This window comes from Alexandromys fortis, unplaced genomic scaffold (genome assembly GCF_014885135.2).
Source record: "Alexandromys fortis isolate MF-2015 unplaced genomic scaffold, M_Fortis_MF-2015_v1.1 scaffold_8_1_9099942, whole genome shotgun sequence".
Taxonomy (NCBI): domain Eukaryota; kingdom Metazoa; phylum Chordata; class Mammalia; order Rodentia; family Cricetidae; genus Alexandromys; species Alexandromys fortis.
The window spans coordinates 6,790,542-6,805,571 of record NW_026067898.1 but is presented as its reverse complement, the minus strand read 5'-3'; the positions used below and the strand labels follow the sequence as shown (position 1 = coordinate 6,805,571).

The 15,030-nt window shown below is 44.7% G+C and overlaps 1 protein-coding gene across 8 annotated transcripts in view; it reads left to right on the top strand.

The window, feature by feature from the left end:
• Osbpl6 (oxysterol binding protein like 6) overlaps window positions 1-15,030 on the top strand; it is a 170,224-nt gene that overhangs the window by 66,213 nt on the left and 88,981 nt on the right. The gene's annotated exons all lie outside the window — the stretch shown is intronic.

Sequence of the window (15,030 nt, the reverse complement as noted above, 5' to 3'; positions counted from 1 at the left end):
TCTTCTTAGGCCTCACTGCCTCATTCTCTTCCTTGCTTGTTACCACTTTCTCCTTCCTTTCTCCCCCTCTCCCTTACTTTGTTCCTCTGGAACCTGCCAGCCTACACCACGAACACAAGGTCACCTTGAGAAGCTACAGGTAGTGGACAAACCGTGTCCTAAGGGAAGGTCACAGATCTCGATTTGCAGATTGATAAGTGCTATAGTAAAAGTATAAAAGCTCTGAGACCGGGTAATGGAGGGGTGTGGCCCAGCCTGTAGAACCAGAGAGTGTTTCCCTTCTGAACTGCCACATGGACCGAATTGAAAGTAACCAGATTTCAAGACAGGCTCCAAAGCTACAGAGAAACCGTGCCTCAGAAAAAACAACAAAACAAAACAAAAAACAAATTAAAAAAAAAAAAGAAAGAAAGTAACCAGATTGGGGCAAACAAAAACACAAAACAAACCAACAACCCCCCAAAACAGAGCATGTTCCAGGACTGCAAGTTCCAGGGTTACACAGAAAACAACTTGTCTTAAAAACTGTAATAATAATAACTAATAATAGTAATAGAAATTAGCCACATAAGTAAAGGGAAAGAAGAACTTAGAAACTTCAATTAGATAATGTGCTGTGGAAACAGACAAAGATAAGTAATTGCAGAGCCATTCGAAGGTTAGTTGGGGACACTGATCGTCACCCTGAAGGCCACATTGAGGCTAGTGAACTGTCAGGGTCCTTATTACATATTTCTGATTTTCACGCAACAGTACAGACTGTACGGGCCTTTACTGGCTGTATTAGTTAGGCTCCCGTTGCTGTCGTGATGCATAGTGATGAGGGCACCTGCAGGAAGAAAGTGTTTATTTGGGCTCATGGTTCCAGAGGGATAAGAGTTGTTGATGATGATGAAGCAGAGGAGACATGGCCACAAGACCCAGCCGTGACAGGAGCTGCAAGCTGAGAACTCATATCTTGACTCTCAAGCACAGAGCCTAAACTAGAAATGGCAGGAGTCTTTTAAACTCTCAAAGCCCGCCCCCAGTGACACACTTCCTCCAGCAAGGCCACACCTCCTAAACCACCCCAAATAGTGCCACCAACTGAGGACCAAGTGTTCAAATGCCTGAGACCATGGAGGACTTTCTCCTGTGGACCAACATGGGTATTAACTTTGATGAGTGTCGCTAGGACGGCACTTTCTGAGGAAACCCGGAAGGGGACAGGAAGGCCAGCCTGCAGCACTCTGGATCTTCTCTTTCAACACCAGTAGAGAAGCCAAGCAGAAACCAAGTGTGTTGCCACCCCCCCCCCCCCCCCGGTGTTTGAGGGACTTGCTAGGTTGGTGAGGGATGGGCATGCTCTCTGAGGGAGCAGGTGGTGCCCAGCCACTCCCATTTTGCAGATCAGAAGGAATGTAAACAGGAAACCTTAATCCATGCTCAAGTTGAAGAGAGGGCAGATCGTCTGGTCTTGTGACTTTAAGTGGCTTCAGGGATCAGTCACAGGAGCTGTTAGTAACCAAGACAAGGAGAGGAAATAAAGACTGGAGAAATTCCTAGCTGCACAGCTTGCCCCCTCTGTGAGAAGCCCTGATGTCGTTAAGACATTTTACAGTGAGGCCCAAACCTTTTCACAACTTTTAGGTATTTTCTTCATTAGCAACCTTTAAGCTACATTAAAAAATTATACTGAAGGATGAATAAGCGTGACATCGTTTTTGTTGCTCTCAAGGGTATTTTCAGGGCATGTTGGCATGCATGGCGCCCATGGGCTTGCACAGGAGGGGGGATTGCAGGCTTTAGCCTTATCCCCAGAAGACACAAGAGAGGACATCTACCCACCTCTCATTGCTTTTCTTTTCCTGCTTCATGGCTCCCACATTCCTGAGAGCCCCTACAGGGTGAAAGAATTACTGAGAGAAAGCTCTGACTGCCAGGCCACACTGTGTCCCTCTGAGCAGGTCTAAGCCAGGTGCTTCTCCATAAGCGATTTGCAGCTTTACAGATGTCACACGGGATAGAGAAGTGCAAACCCGGGGAAAGGAATACTGGAAGGCTGAGGAAGACATCGTCACTGTGGCTGCATGCTGTCTACTGTAAGACACCCCAAGGGGCATCGAACGACATAGGGGGGGATTTGAAACAGCCAAAGAAGTTACATTTTGAGACCAATTATTAATTTAATCAGCATGTACAGTGTCTGATCATTGAAGACAAGGACGGATGTGGTGTCTTAAGATGGTACGTGATTTATCGGGGCCAAATAAACATGGCCATCAATGAAGCACTTGCCTGCATCAACGCCTAGACTCTTAGTGATGAGGACCCTGTATGGTGTGCGTGCCGTGTTTGCACAGTGGTTAGCACTGAGAAAACACTAGAAAGGAGGGAGGAAGGGCAAAGGCTGGAGAACACGAGATATTAAATACAGTGTTTCGTCTGTTTAGATCTTCCTTTACCAAAAGGTTAGGTGTATGTACAATAACATATACATCGTTTTAAAACTGTATTCCAATAAATAAAGTTATCTCTGGATGAATATCTAGAATACTTGTTTTCAACTTTCCTAATTGCTGCAACCCTTTAACCCAGCTCCTCATGTTGTAGTGAGCCACCGACCATAAAATTATTTTTTGTTGCTACGTCATAACCGAATTTTGCTGCTGTTACAAACTGTAATGCAAATATCAGATATGCCAGACATCTGGTATGTAATCGCTATGAAAATGGATTGAGACCCACAAGTTGAGAACCACCAATTTGGGGTGTTCTCTCAATGCCCCTCCCAACTTGCACCCCCTCCCCTAAGTAACTGCCATTCTGACCATTTTAGCAAACCATTACTTTAGCCTGTCTTTGAGTTTCATATAAAAGAAAACAGCCAATGGTTTTAAAAAAAAAAACTCTATTTACTTATTGTTGTGTGTATGAATGTTTTGACTGCATGAATGCCTACGTACCACATTTGTATGTGGTACCCATGGAGGCCAGAAGAGGGCATCAGATCCCCTGAGACTGGGGTTATAACAGGTTAGTTGTGAGTCATCACTTGGGTGCTGAGAATAGAATCTGGGTCCTCTAGAAGGGCAGCCAGTGCTCTTAACCACGAATCCATCTTTCTGTCCCCACAATAACCTTCTTATGTTGAGATTCATCTGTGATGTTGCTTACCCATATTGCCTATACCAACATCAGACATTTCAAGAGAACCTTCTTTTATTTCTGTGGATTCCTTCTCCATGTGAACACTTAATTCCCACAGCATTCTGCTCACTTTTAAAAATATGGATATTTATTGACTCTCTCAACCAGAACAAGTGAAGCAGGGCTGTGCCTGGATTAGTGCAGTGGCTCAGAGGTAGCTTCAAAGGCTCTTCCTGACTCTTTCTCTCCTCCGTCGTCCTCAGCCTGTCTTCCGTCCTGGAGCTTGTCATCGTTGTCCTGTGGTGGCCTCCAGCGCTTCCATTGAGTGTGTCCTCACTTAACCTCTGCTGTAGTCTGTGCGTCGGGAGACATGGACCTTTTTAGATGAATCCATATTGCTCTGTGTAGCTCTTGTTCTCTGACATAGTCATATCAGGAGAACACGTCATAGCTTTTGTGTTCATTTAACTCTTCTTTAGTGCAGTGTTTTTGTGTTTCATAAAGGACGTGAGTGAGGAATGGCCCGATGGATGTGACGCAGAGGGGAAGAGATGGCTGTGGTGGAGGCATGCCCAGTGTGTGTTATAATAATGAAAAACTCCCTAACGCAACCTTTCCCATGGCCACGAGACCAGAGAGCAATTAGAATATGGAAGTGAAATCAGGTGTCCTCTACTTGTAAGTCTCAGAAAAGTTGGATATTTGACATGAACATTCCAATGATTTCTACATATAATTTTCCTGAGTCGGCAGACTAGCAGACCAAATTAGTGTGGTTTTAACCTCACCTCAGTTAGTCTGTGGTGGGAAGTTTGCATGGCTAGCTCTGGAGCATATGTTATGGGCTCTATGTGTGCTCTGAGAGCAGGGTCATTAGGCAAGTAGATCACTATAGAATGTGCAAACACTGTAGAGTGTGTTCACCTAGACCCTGATGCTACTGGTACTACATACATTGTCTGTGGTGTCCTTGTGTGTGTGTGTGTGTGTGTGCGTGCGCACGCACACGCGTGTGTACGTACAGCCTATTGTTCCTGTGCCCATTATGAACAAAACAGAAGACATTCAATCAAGCCTAAAAGAAAATGATACAGGCAAAACATAGTAAACAGGAGAGGTTTGGGGCTGTTGTCCAACTTAATAGCCTGCTTTAAGGGGAAGTAGGGGTATATCTAAACAGACTAAGAATATAGTGTAGTAAATATTATAGGAGGTAGTAATTGATTCACTTATATTGCATATATCTACTATGCATCACTAAAGCTGTGCTTTTGTATGAGTGGCAACACTGTTGGTTTGTTTAGACTGGCATCCCCGGAGCACATGAGCGACACACTGTGCCATGACCTTCCCATTGCTTAGATGCTGTGTAATCTGACCACATCATCCTTGCATGGCCCGATAATATCTATAATCTCCACAGCAGCTTGAACTCTGTTTAGCTTAAAACCCCATTCTGCAGATGAGGAGACTGAGGACCAACTGAGAAGAATGACCTCCCTCAGGTTTCATAGCTGGTAGCATCCATGCTGGGATTTGTGCCTCATTTGTTGAACTCCCAGGCCCGAGGTGAACAACCTTACAGCCCTCTAGGCTTCTGCCTCTCATTTCTGGGCGTTTGCTGTCATGTGATAACGTGGGCCACCCTGTTTCCCCCATGTATTTGTTCCTTATCGGTTTATGACATCAAATTAAATTTCCTGAACAGCTTTGCATGGCATGGGCCACGTTGTTCGCCGACTCACTCTTTCACGTTGATTCGATTTTATTGCTGCTGCAATATGTCTTAATACAGGAAGCTTAGTCATAAGAATTCCAGCATGCCTGATGTAGCTGTTAAATGTTGGTGGAGGCTAATTAGAAAAAAAGTAGCTGCGGAAATCAGATAGAGACCCAGATAAAGACAGGTGCAACTCTCCGAGGAAATGGAACAGGTTGGAATAATCCCTATCTAACCAAAGAGTGAAGCAATGAGCGCAGAGAAATTTGGCCAGGATTACTCAGTTGAGACATCTATGAAAAATAACACAGAGTCAGGCCACTTTATACATTGTCAGTATTGATTATATGACTTCAAAACATAGCACAATTTATGACCTTGTCACTAGACTGTGTTTACTGAATATGTAATTTTTAACATTATTTTGACCTCAGTTTGCATGTGACAGACATGTTTATACTTGCGTGTATATATTTCTGAGTTGCTTTAAAAAAAGAAAAACAACTCAGCCACTTAAATTAGTAAGAGTCTCCTGACACTTGTCCAAGGATTCTCTTGTCATTTCGGGAATGCAGGTGATACTAGGGATGTGACATCAGAGGCCCAGATGTCCCGAGTGTCATCGATACAACAGCTGTGCCAGATGGGTCATCCAACAGACCCCTTCCTGCCAGTGCAGCATTTCGTCAGGAGACACACTGTTATGGTCCATTCTTCCTTCTGCATTCAGGACTTGGGGTGTCTGCTGTGGCATGATTTGGCCTTAGGACCTTCTCTCATACCTCAGAGTGTATATTAAAACTCATTTATGTCATTGTGAGGTGGGAAGGCAGTGAGATGCTTTCTGTGGCTGGGGGACTGCGGACATGGGAGGGTGACTAGGGATCTGGCAAGAACATGCCCATCAGCACAGCCCTGGAGTTTCACGGAAGAGAGAAGTTGGTCTCTGCTTGGTGACCCATTACTAACATCCGTAAGTGCCGAGTGGCATGTTAGGATATGCGGGGATCTGCCCATGTAGTCTCAGGTGTCCAAGACGCAAACATTCTCTTGTTAATCTTTGTCTCGGCACTTGTGGGCTCCGGAACATGTCAGAATGTCTGATTTTTCACATTTGCACGAATTAAAGCTTGTTAAAGATGGCAGTTGAAATGATCGCTACGTACTCAAGTCTTAAGATCTCTTTATCTGAAGCTGTACTGGCTGGTTTTGTGGGTCAACTTGACACAAGCTGGAGTCATCAGAGGAAGGAGCCTCAGTTGAGGGAATGCCTCCATGAGATCCAGCTGTAAGGCATTTTCTCCATTACTGATCAATGGGGATACTGTGGGACAATGGTCATGTACCCTGTAAAGATTTGTCACTTGTATTGTTTTAATAAAATGCGGATTGGCCAGTAGCCAGGCAGGAAGTATAGGCTGGGCAACAAGAAGGGAAGAATCCTGGGAAGAGGAAAGGCTCAGTCTGCATTCGTCACCTAGACAGAGAGGAAGCAAGATGAGAATGCCTCACTGATAAAAAGTACCAAGCCATGTGGCTGACACAGACAAGAATTATGGGTTGATGTAAGTTATAAGAGTTAATAAGAAGCCTGAGCTACAATTGTACCACAAGAACATGTTCATAGCAGCATTGTTTGTCATAGCCACAACCTGAAAACAACCCAAATGCCCCTCGAATGAAGGATGGGTAAGGAAAATGTGGTACATTTACACAATGGAGTACTACACAGCAGAAAAAAAATAATGACATCTTGAAATTTGCAGACAAATGGATAAAGCTAGAAAACATTATATTGAGTGAGGTAACCAAGCCCCAGAAAGACAATTATCACATGTACTCACTCATAAATGGCTTTTAGTCATAAAACAAAGATAACCAGCTTACAATTCACAATCCCAGAGAACCTAGACAACAATGAGGACCTAAGAGAAATATATTTCTCTTGAATCTAATCTACATGGGAAGTAGAAAACAAAAAAAAATCTCCTGAGTAAATTGGGAGCATGGGGACCATGGGAGAAGGTTGAAGGGGAGGGGAGAGGAAGGGAAGGAAGCAGAGAAATATGTAGAGCTCAATGAAATCAATAAAAAGGGGAGGGGGAAGAAAGCGGAAAAAAAAAGAAGCCTGATCTAATAGGCCCACCAGTTTATAATTAATATAAGCCTCTATGTGCTTCTTTGAGACTAAATGGCTGTCGAACCTGGCGGGGCCCAGCTCATGGTGGGTGGTGCCATTGCTGAGCAGGTGGTCCTGGGCTCTATAAGAAGGTGGGTTCAGCAAGCCAGGGTAAGCAAGTCAGTAAGCAGCTCCCTTCCATGGCCCCTGCATCAGCTCCTGCTTCTGGAATCCTGCCCTGTATGAGTTCTGTCCTGACTTCCTTCAGTGATGAACAGCAAAGCTAAAGTGTAAACCTAATAAAACCTTTCCTCCCCAACTTGCTGTTTGGTCATGGTGTCTCATTGCAGCAATAAAAACCCTGACTAAGACAGACACCTAGAGGCAAGTAGCACTTTGAGTCTAGATTGGTGAAAGAATGAGCCTGCTTCCTGTGACTTATCAAACTTGGGGGTGTGTCTGTTAATGTTAATGAGAAGGGAGCTTTTAATAGGCCACTTAATTGTATTACAAACAGTAGCTTCTTTGCACTGTAGCTAACATTAAACTTCTCCCGTTTCATGAGAAGGCAAATTTTGACTTTGTGGGGGGGTTTCTATTTTAATTTTATTTTGTTGTATGTGTGGGTGTTTTGCCTGCATATGTCTCTGCAACATGTGAATGTAGCACCTGGAAGCCAGCAGAGGGCACCAGATCCTGTGGAACTGGAGTTACAGATGGGTGTATGTGCTTTGTGGGTGCTGGGAATCCGACCGAAGTTGTCTAAAAGAGCAACCAGTGCACTTAGCCACTGAGCCATGTTTTTGTTTTTTTGTTTTGTTTGTTTGCTTGGTTGGTTGGTTTCTCTAGACAGGGTTTCTCTGTAGCTTTGGAGCCTGTCCTGTAACTAGCTCCGTAGATCAGGCTGGCCTCAAACTCACAGAGATCTGCCTGCCTCTGTCCTCCCTCCCAAGTGCTGGGATTAAAAGCATGCACCACCACCATATGTTTTTGAATGAAGCATTCTCCCGCTGGCTCTGAGGGTGTGTGCGTATGCATTTGATGTAAACGGTCAGTCACAATGATTTAGCGCAGTTTGACCCTTTCTTGCATGGTCAATGAAAACTATGAGCGTCTGTGGTATGGATGGATTCACAGAGAGAGATGGAGCAGATGTGGACACTGCTCTAAAGAACGGTCCTTCGTGAACAGAGAAGCTGTGTATGTCAACTTTGATCAAGACAGACTACAAATCCAAGGGGACTGAACAAGGGTTAAAAAAATTCAAGAATCTCCAGCCAGGCGGTGATGGCCCATGCCTTAATCCCAGCACTCGGGAGGCAGGTGGATCTTGGTGAGTTCGAGGCCAGCCTAGTCTGCAAGAGCTAGTTCCAGGACAGGCATCAAAGCTACAGAGAAACCCTGTCTTAAAAAAAAAAAAAATTCAAGAATCTGGAAAAATGATTTCTGCTGGGCCATGGGGAGTGGTTTAAGATCCTATGGTATGAAATAAAGGTCGAGATAAGACGCAGAAGCGAGGGGAAGACGTCTAGGCAGAGGACGCACACAGTGGGCAGAGAGCAGGTGTGATCAGGGTAATTGTAGGAAGCTCAGCTTTCAGAAGGTGTAGCGGAGAAAGCTGGAACATAGCTCGGGGTGGGGGCATATAATGGAGAACCCTTTAGTATGTGGCTAAGAAGCCAAAACCTCTTTTCCTTTCCTTGTTTCTGTTTTAGATCTGATAATTTCAACTTAATTTGTGGTCCAGTCGTAATACCATTAACGAGAACAAAGTGTCCCTTTTGGCAGTTCCTCAGGGAACGAAATCCACTGCTCATGTAACTGAAGTCGTCAGCGTATGGTCACAGTGGTCCTTTAGACTCAACGTTTTGGACCTAGGCTGCCCCATCTGCCTTGCTCACACTGTTCAGAAGGAAGTCAGCCATACCACACAATTTAACATGCCTTGATTTCTCCTTGCTTGGATAATCTTACGACTGACAGCCACCCTACTCCCCTCTTTGACCAGGTGTGCACACGGATGCCACATTCTGCCTTTCTCTGTCGTACAGATGTGGATTTATTTGAAAACTGAGTCATTAGGTCCTTTATCTTTCTCCCAAAGTTCCTGTTTACTCTCTCCTTTTGAATTGCTCCGGTTGTAAACAAAGAGGGGGCTGTTGATATTTCTGCCTGTAAGAGAAGAGCAGGCAAAGCCTTTTCCCGTTTGGAGGAATTGTGCTACAGAACCGTTGGATAATAGCTTTGGGATTATTCTTGAGTTGGTATATTCAGCTGTGGAGAGTGGTTAGAGAAATCTTACCAGGTAAGGTGGGAATTCTCCGTTGGTAAAGATCATAGTGGAGAGGGCCAAGTCGTTAGGACTCTCTGCCTAACAGATGCAGTTGGACCAAAGCTTAAGACGTGTGAGGGCAAAGCCAGTTTATTTTGAATGGTGATGATCCCCTGCAGCCTACAGTTTCTGCTCTTAGTAAGTTCTAAGAGCACCAGGCGTTTATGTAGTTTTAAGTGTTACACAGTGAATCTGTGGACTCCTCAGACAACCCTAATGGACAGTAGGTTCTGCAGCTCTCTTTGTCTTTATAGGTCATGAAACTGAGGTACTGTCAGGATCACACTACCAGTAATTGGCAGAACTAGGGTTTGAATTTCAGACAGTGTGTCTGTAGGACTTCTAGTCCTATCATTTAAATTCACACAGTAGTAGGAATGTCTCTCGGTTTTGTAAGTAAGTATAAGGTGTGCCTAAATATTTATGACTCTACCCTGTGCCTTCTGAAGCTTTGAATTCAAGAAATTTCAGACTGTTAAACTGTATAATCGGCAGAAATCTACTTATTACCTCCTCTGTTGTGCGTATATTCTCTTTTAAAGTTATCCCGGACGTCGCTGACTCCTTGATGTCTGTCCCTTGTTTTAAAGTTTTCTCTTGTTTCATGTTTATGAGTGTTTTGCCTGCATCTGTGCCTCCCATCTGCCCCGCATGTCCAAGAAGGTCAGAAGAGGGCATCAGATCCCCTGGAACTAGAGATCCTGATGGTTATGCGTCACCATGTGGGAGCTGGGAATTGAACCTAGGGCCTCTAGAAGAACGCCAGTCCTCTGAGCCATCTCTCCAGCCCCTTGTGTATCCTTTGATCACTTTGCTAGCGATGTGCACTTCCTTTGGAAGAATTGCTGTCTTACATCTTCAGCCTTAGACACATTATGGAGTGCAGATTACACTGACAAACAGAAAACAGATTTACAGATAAACAAAACTAAAGCCTCCCAGTTGCTGTAACTGAGTGCCTGTTATACGAGGGTCAACCACAGTTCTTCCACAGGGCATTTGCTCATTTGTTTTTATTTGTTTTGAGACATAAGCTTGTTGTACACCTCAGGCTATCCCTGAACTCATGATCCTCCTGCCTCAGATCTGGGATGACCTGCGGCCACACCCAACTTATTCCGCCACTTTTGCGAATTACATGTTACTGGACCCTAGCCATGTTCGTCCACACATTACATGGGTTTGCCTTCTCAAATAATAACAGGGTTGGATAGTTGCATCAAGTGGTAGACCGTGTAAAAAAGTCACTGATCCAGATGTTGTTTGCAGAGAAGATTTGCTGACTAGCGTTAGAGAACATACCATCCACAAGAGCAGAGTGTGTCCCTAGCGTGTCTACTGTGCTTTGTAGCTCATGAGGTTATCTGTGGCTTTATAATATTTAATCCAACTGAATTGCTGAACGATTTCTGTATTGTTTACTTTGGGATGGGAGATAGAAGCGAGCAAGCAAAAACATAACAGCTTAGACTCCTGTAAGTAATCTACAGCCAGAAATCTGATATGAATTCGTGAAAAGATTAACAGAACTAGCTAGAGAAAAAGAAAGTCGTTTGCTGCTTAATAGGGCTGGGTCATTTCTCTGTTTGGTCTTTAGGATATGGGGGGAAAAGTTGTTCTCCCTCTAATCGAGAAACATAATTTTGAGTTAGATGCAAACCAAAAATTGAAACCTTGGCTGGATGGTGGAGCTAGAAAAGATTGTGGAAAGTGCGTTTGCGATGAGCGAATTAAGTGTGCTGGCACGGCTTATGTCGTGAACCATCTGTCTTATCCTTGGGTTCTGCATCAGCAGATTCAATGAGCCAGGTTGAGTCAAACCCTGGCTTTGATTCCCAGCACCACAGAAAGGAAGCCGTGAGGAAGGAAGGAGGTAGGAGGAAGCCCTTAGTGAGGAGACAGGCTGGATCTCCCCTGTCAGATACTAAGGTCTCTTGTTTTTCTGTCCCATACCCCGTATCTTCCATTTCCGGTCTGGTTTGCTACCATGACCTTCCGAGACCAACTGTTGTCTCTTCCTTTATTTAGCTGTTGGGTCATGGGATCCTCTGTTTTGACTTTCACCCCTGCCCTTCTCAGCTTGCACAATGAAATGCATTTGAAACTGGTGTAGCTGGTTCTACCTCCTGTGTGGCCCCTCCCCACTCTCCTGTTTTAGCTTCAGGGAAGCCCTGAGTTCTGAACCAACCAATGGGCTTCACTTAGTTAGCATCTCTCTACTGTCAGGCACCACTCACGTGGTTTGAAGTGTCCTTCATTCATGCCTGCCTATTTCTGCCAAATAGACAGGTACCAGCCCCCCCCCCCCCCCCCCCCCCCCCCCCCCCCCCCCCCCCCCCCCCCCCCCCCCCTGCTTCCTCTGATCTCTCTCAGCCCACAGAATGGCACACAAATTTCAAGCTAGAATTCTTATTTCCTTGCCATGGATATCACAATATCTTTTCTGCTTTGTATCCTGCAAAGATTATCCGCCTGTCTTGTCCTGTTATCTGAAGCTTGGTTGTCAATGGTGTAAGCAAAGGAATCTTGCTTTATAACTTCTAAGTCCTCTCCATTCTGCGGTTTTGATGTTTATTTAAATAACTAGACGTCTGACTTACTCCTGGGTGGGGTCAGTTAATAGCATTTAATGGCAGATAAGAAAACGCTGGCATGTTTTTTTTCAGCTGGTGACTTTTAACGTCTGTGATACATAGTTGCGTTAATGACATTAGCTACATTGCAGCAAAGCCTACTTGTTAGGTAACTGACAGGAATCTGTGTTTGTCATCTCTGGGAAGTTACCCCAGCACAACTTATTTCCATAAAAGCTATTGGATTCTTGTACTAGTGTGGAAACCCATGGGGTATTTTGAATTACCAAAGGTGGGAAGAGCCGCGATTTAGATTTCTTATCAGAACACTGCTGTGGCGGAAAAAGCAGCTAGGTGGTCTTGTCACGAGTTATCAGCTGGTGGCGACTACAAATAGTGCAACAGAGCCAAATAAGGTCTTGTAGAGTGTCTAGGGGGAAGAAAAGAGAGGGGGTTAAATGGAGACCGATGTATCCTTGTGGAAGTAAGGCGAGCATTGAGCTAACAACTTGGCTGCACATTTAGCAACGGCGTCACAAGTCAATTGTGGAATGAACTTGTCTTGTAGATGACTTTGTAAAGCCCTGTCCTGACGGCTACTGTGGTAGGTGGTCTTTATTGTTATAACCATTTTTATAAAACTTCCCTTTGTTACTTTTGCGGAGTGGTGGATCCTGCTTTTGCTGGTCTCCTTGTATGATATACATTTGCCTCGTAGCTTCATATAGTAGTCTTTGGTAGAGTTCGTCTCCATCTCTGATGGCTTGAATGAGAAACAAGAAGAGTGGAGGATGTACCAGACGAGAACGCGAGGTCTGGTGGGCAGAACGCAGGCTGTGGGAGGATTAGTCACCGGGCTTGGAGGGATGCTGCCGATCCTTGCCTTCCTGAGTGAGCCATTCCGAGGACGCGTTGCCAATTCACCAAAGTCCTCAATGAGAGCTTCCAGAGACTCCTACCTGAGTATCGGTTGCTGTGGGAGCTTCTGTTTGAGTCAGCGTTTCAACCTTTAAAGCTCGCACTTAATGAAGGACTCAGGAGGGAGGTGTCGGGAGCCCTTTTCTGCTCCAGAACATGTTAAATTAGGAGATGATTCATATATATCTTTATTTTATGTGCATCGGTGTGAAGCTGTCAGATCCCCTGGAGCTGGAGTTACAGACAGTTGTGAGCTGACATGTGGATGCTGGGATTTGAACTCTGGTCCTCTGGAAGAGCAGCCAGTGCTCTTAACTGCTGAGCCATCTCTCTAGCCCTAGAAGATGATTCTTTCGGTCAGTGCAAGTAGGCTTGGTATTGTTTTTGCTCTTTATTGTTGTTTTTAAGCATGGTTCAGTTCTACTTGTGAGAAGAACCATTCCCCTGCCTCGGGCACATTTCTTACCTGCAGCTTTAAGAATTAATCTTCAACGTGTGCTCTCACCTGGAACAACCAGACTCAAACTTTATGGGCTTTTCACCTTTGGACTTCCACCGTACAAGTAAATGGGACCCGGGGCAAGTTCTTAATTAAGGTTGAGCTGCCACGTGGTGAATGACCTTATTTTTAGAAAACAAAAAGAAAAGAAACAAAGCAAGATATTATTCACCTGGGGATTTAGAATGCAGATGTTACTGTATACCTATTCTCTGTCTGTCTTCACCAATTAATATCTATAGCCACAGTACTTGTGGCTCTCAGCGATGTTTGCTTATGTCTGAAGTGTGTAATAATTTTTAACCCAGAGTGCTCAGTCCCCTGGAAGGTCACAGCAAAGGTCTACATGAACGTCACTAACAGTTTCAGGACAGGTCAGGACTCCTTAACCTTGGCATTGCACAACAGTACAAAAAGTCTGCTCTTAACAAAAGGGACAACAATAGATTCCATTCCTTCTAAGGCACACACAGATTAAAACCTAGCAACTTTGCATTTTGAACTCTGACCTGTGGTGTATGTGTTGGGGTGTGGTCAGGCTCTCTATGATCTGCTCTCTGCTTCTGAGTGTGCACTTGCAGGCGGTGGAGACCAGATATGGGCAGAGATAACTCTGAAACCCAAACACCCTCACAGCAGTCGAATAAACCGAAAGCCCGGGAAAGGGAGTTGAGAAAGTAGATGACGGAGCTGGGGACTGTGCTCTGGAGTGAGAATCTAAAGGATGTATTTATTGGCTAAGACGATAGGAGGAGAAAAGGGAGGAGGTGATAAAATGTTCCTGGACCCAGGTCTGTTTTGCATGGGCCGTGATGACACATATGGAGGTTCTTAGACCGGGGATGGGGGGCGGGAGGGGATGTAAGGTGCCCGCTGCATCGCCCTGTCTTCTGATGCATTTTAGAGCAGGGATAGAGGTGACGGTGGGAAACTGTGATTGTGTCCCATGAGCCTCTGTTCTTCTTTTCCTTCTCACTTTTCCGATGGCGCAGAATGACTAGGGAGGAGGATGGGGGTCGGTGAGTAAAAAGGCTTCCACATAGCCCAGAAGTCTGACTGTATTACCTCCTTTAGTTTGCGCCAAAAGTGTGACAGAATCCATCCCTGGCAACAGCAAGGAGAAGCGGCCAGTAGACTTTCTACTCTGAAAATTTGGATCTCACCATCTGCCTACAATTAATTATGTGAGACTAAAGGGCATAAATGGGATCCCGTGTGCCAGAAAGAAAAAGGTGCCATCCTGAGCACCAGTTCACAACCTGGATGGGTGTTAACCGGTCTGTCCACACCATCCTCATGAGCGATGGTTACGCTTGCTTAGATCTACAAAATATAGCACCCACCGTAGATTTATTTTTGATTTAAGAGCTAGAGAGGAATTTGGAAGAAGTACTTCTTTGGCAGAAAGATGTAACTTAACAAAGCAATCACGCAGGTCATGCTGGCTCCCTGTAATGCCAGCACTTAGGAAGCTGAGGCAGGAGGATTTCCAGAAGTTCCCGGCCAGTGTAAACTACAGGATAAGATCTGACCTTAACTCCCCTTTAACATGGAGCAGTCAGTCTGTCCACACTAATCAGGGTGGACAGATGTCTTTTGCATTTTCAGTAAGTCATATTAGGAAGCGGATGGCGTACATAGTTTAAAATAATTAAACCTGAGAAATAATTTATTTATATTTCTTTACCTACTTATTTTTCCAAGACAGGGTTTCACTAAGAAACCAAGGTAGACTTCAGA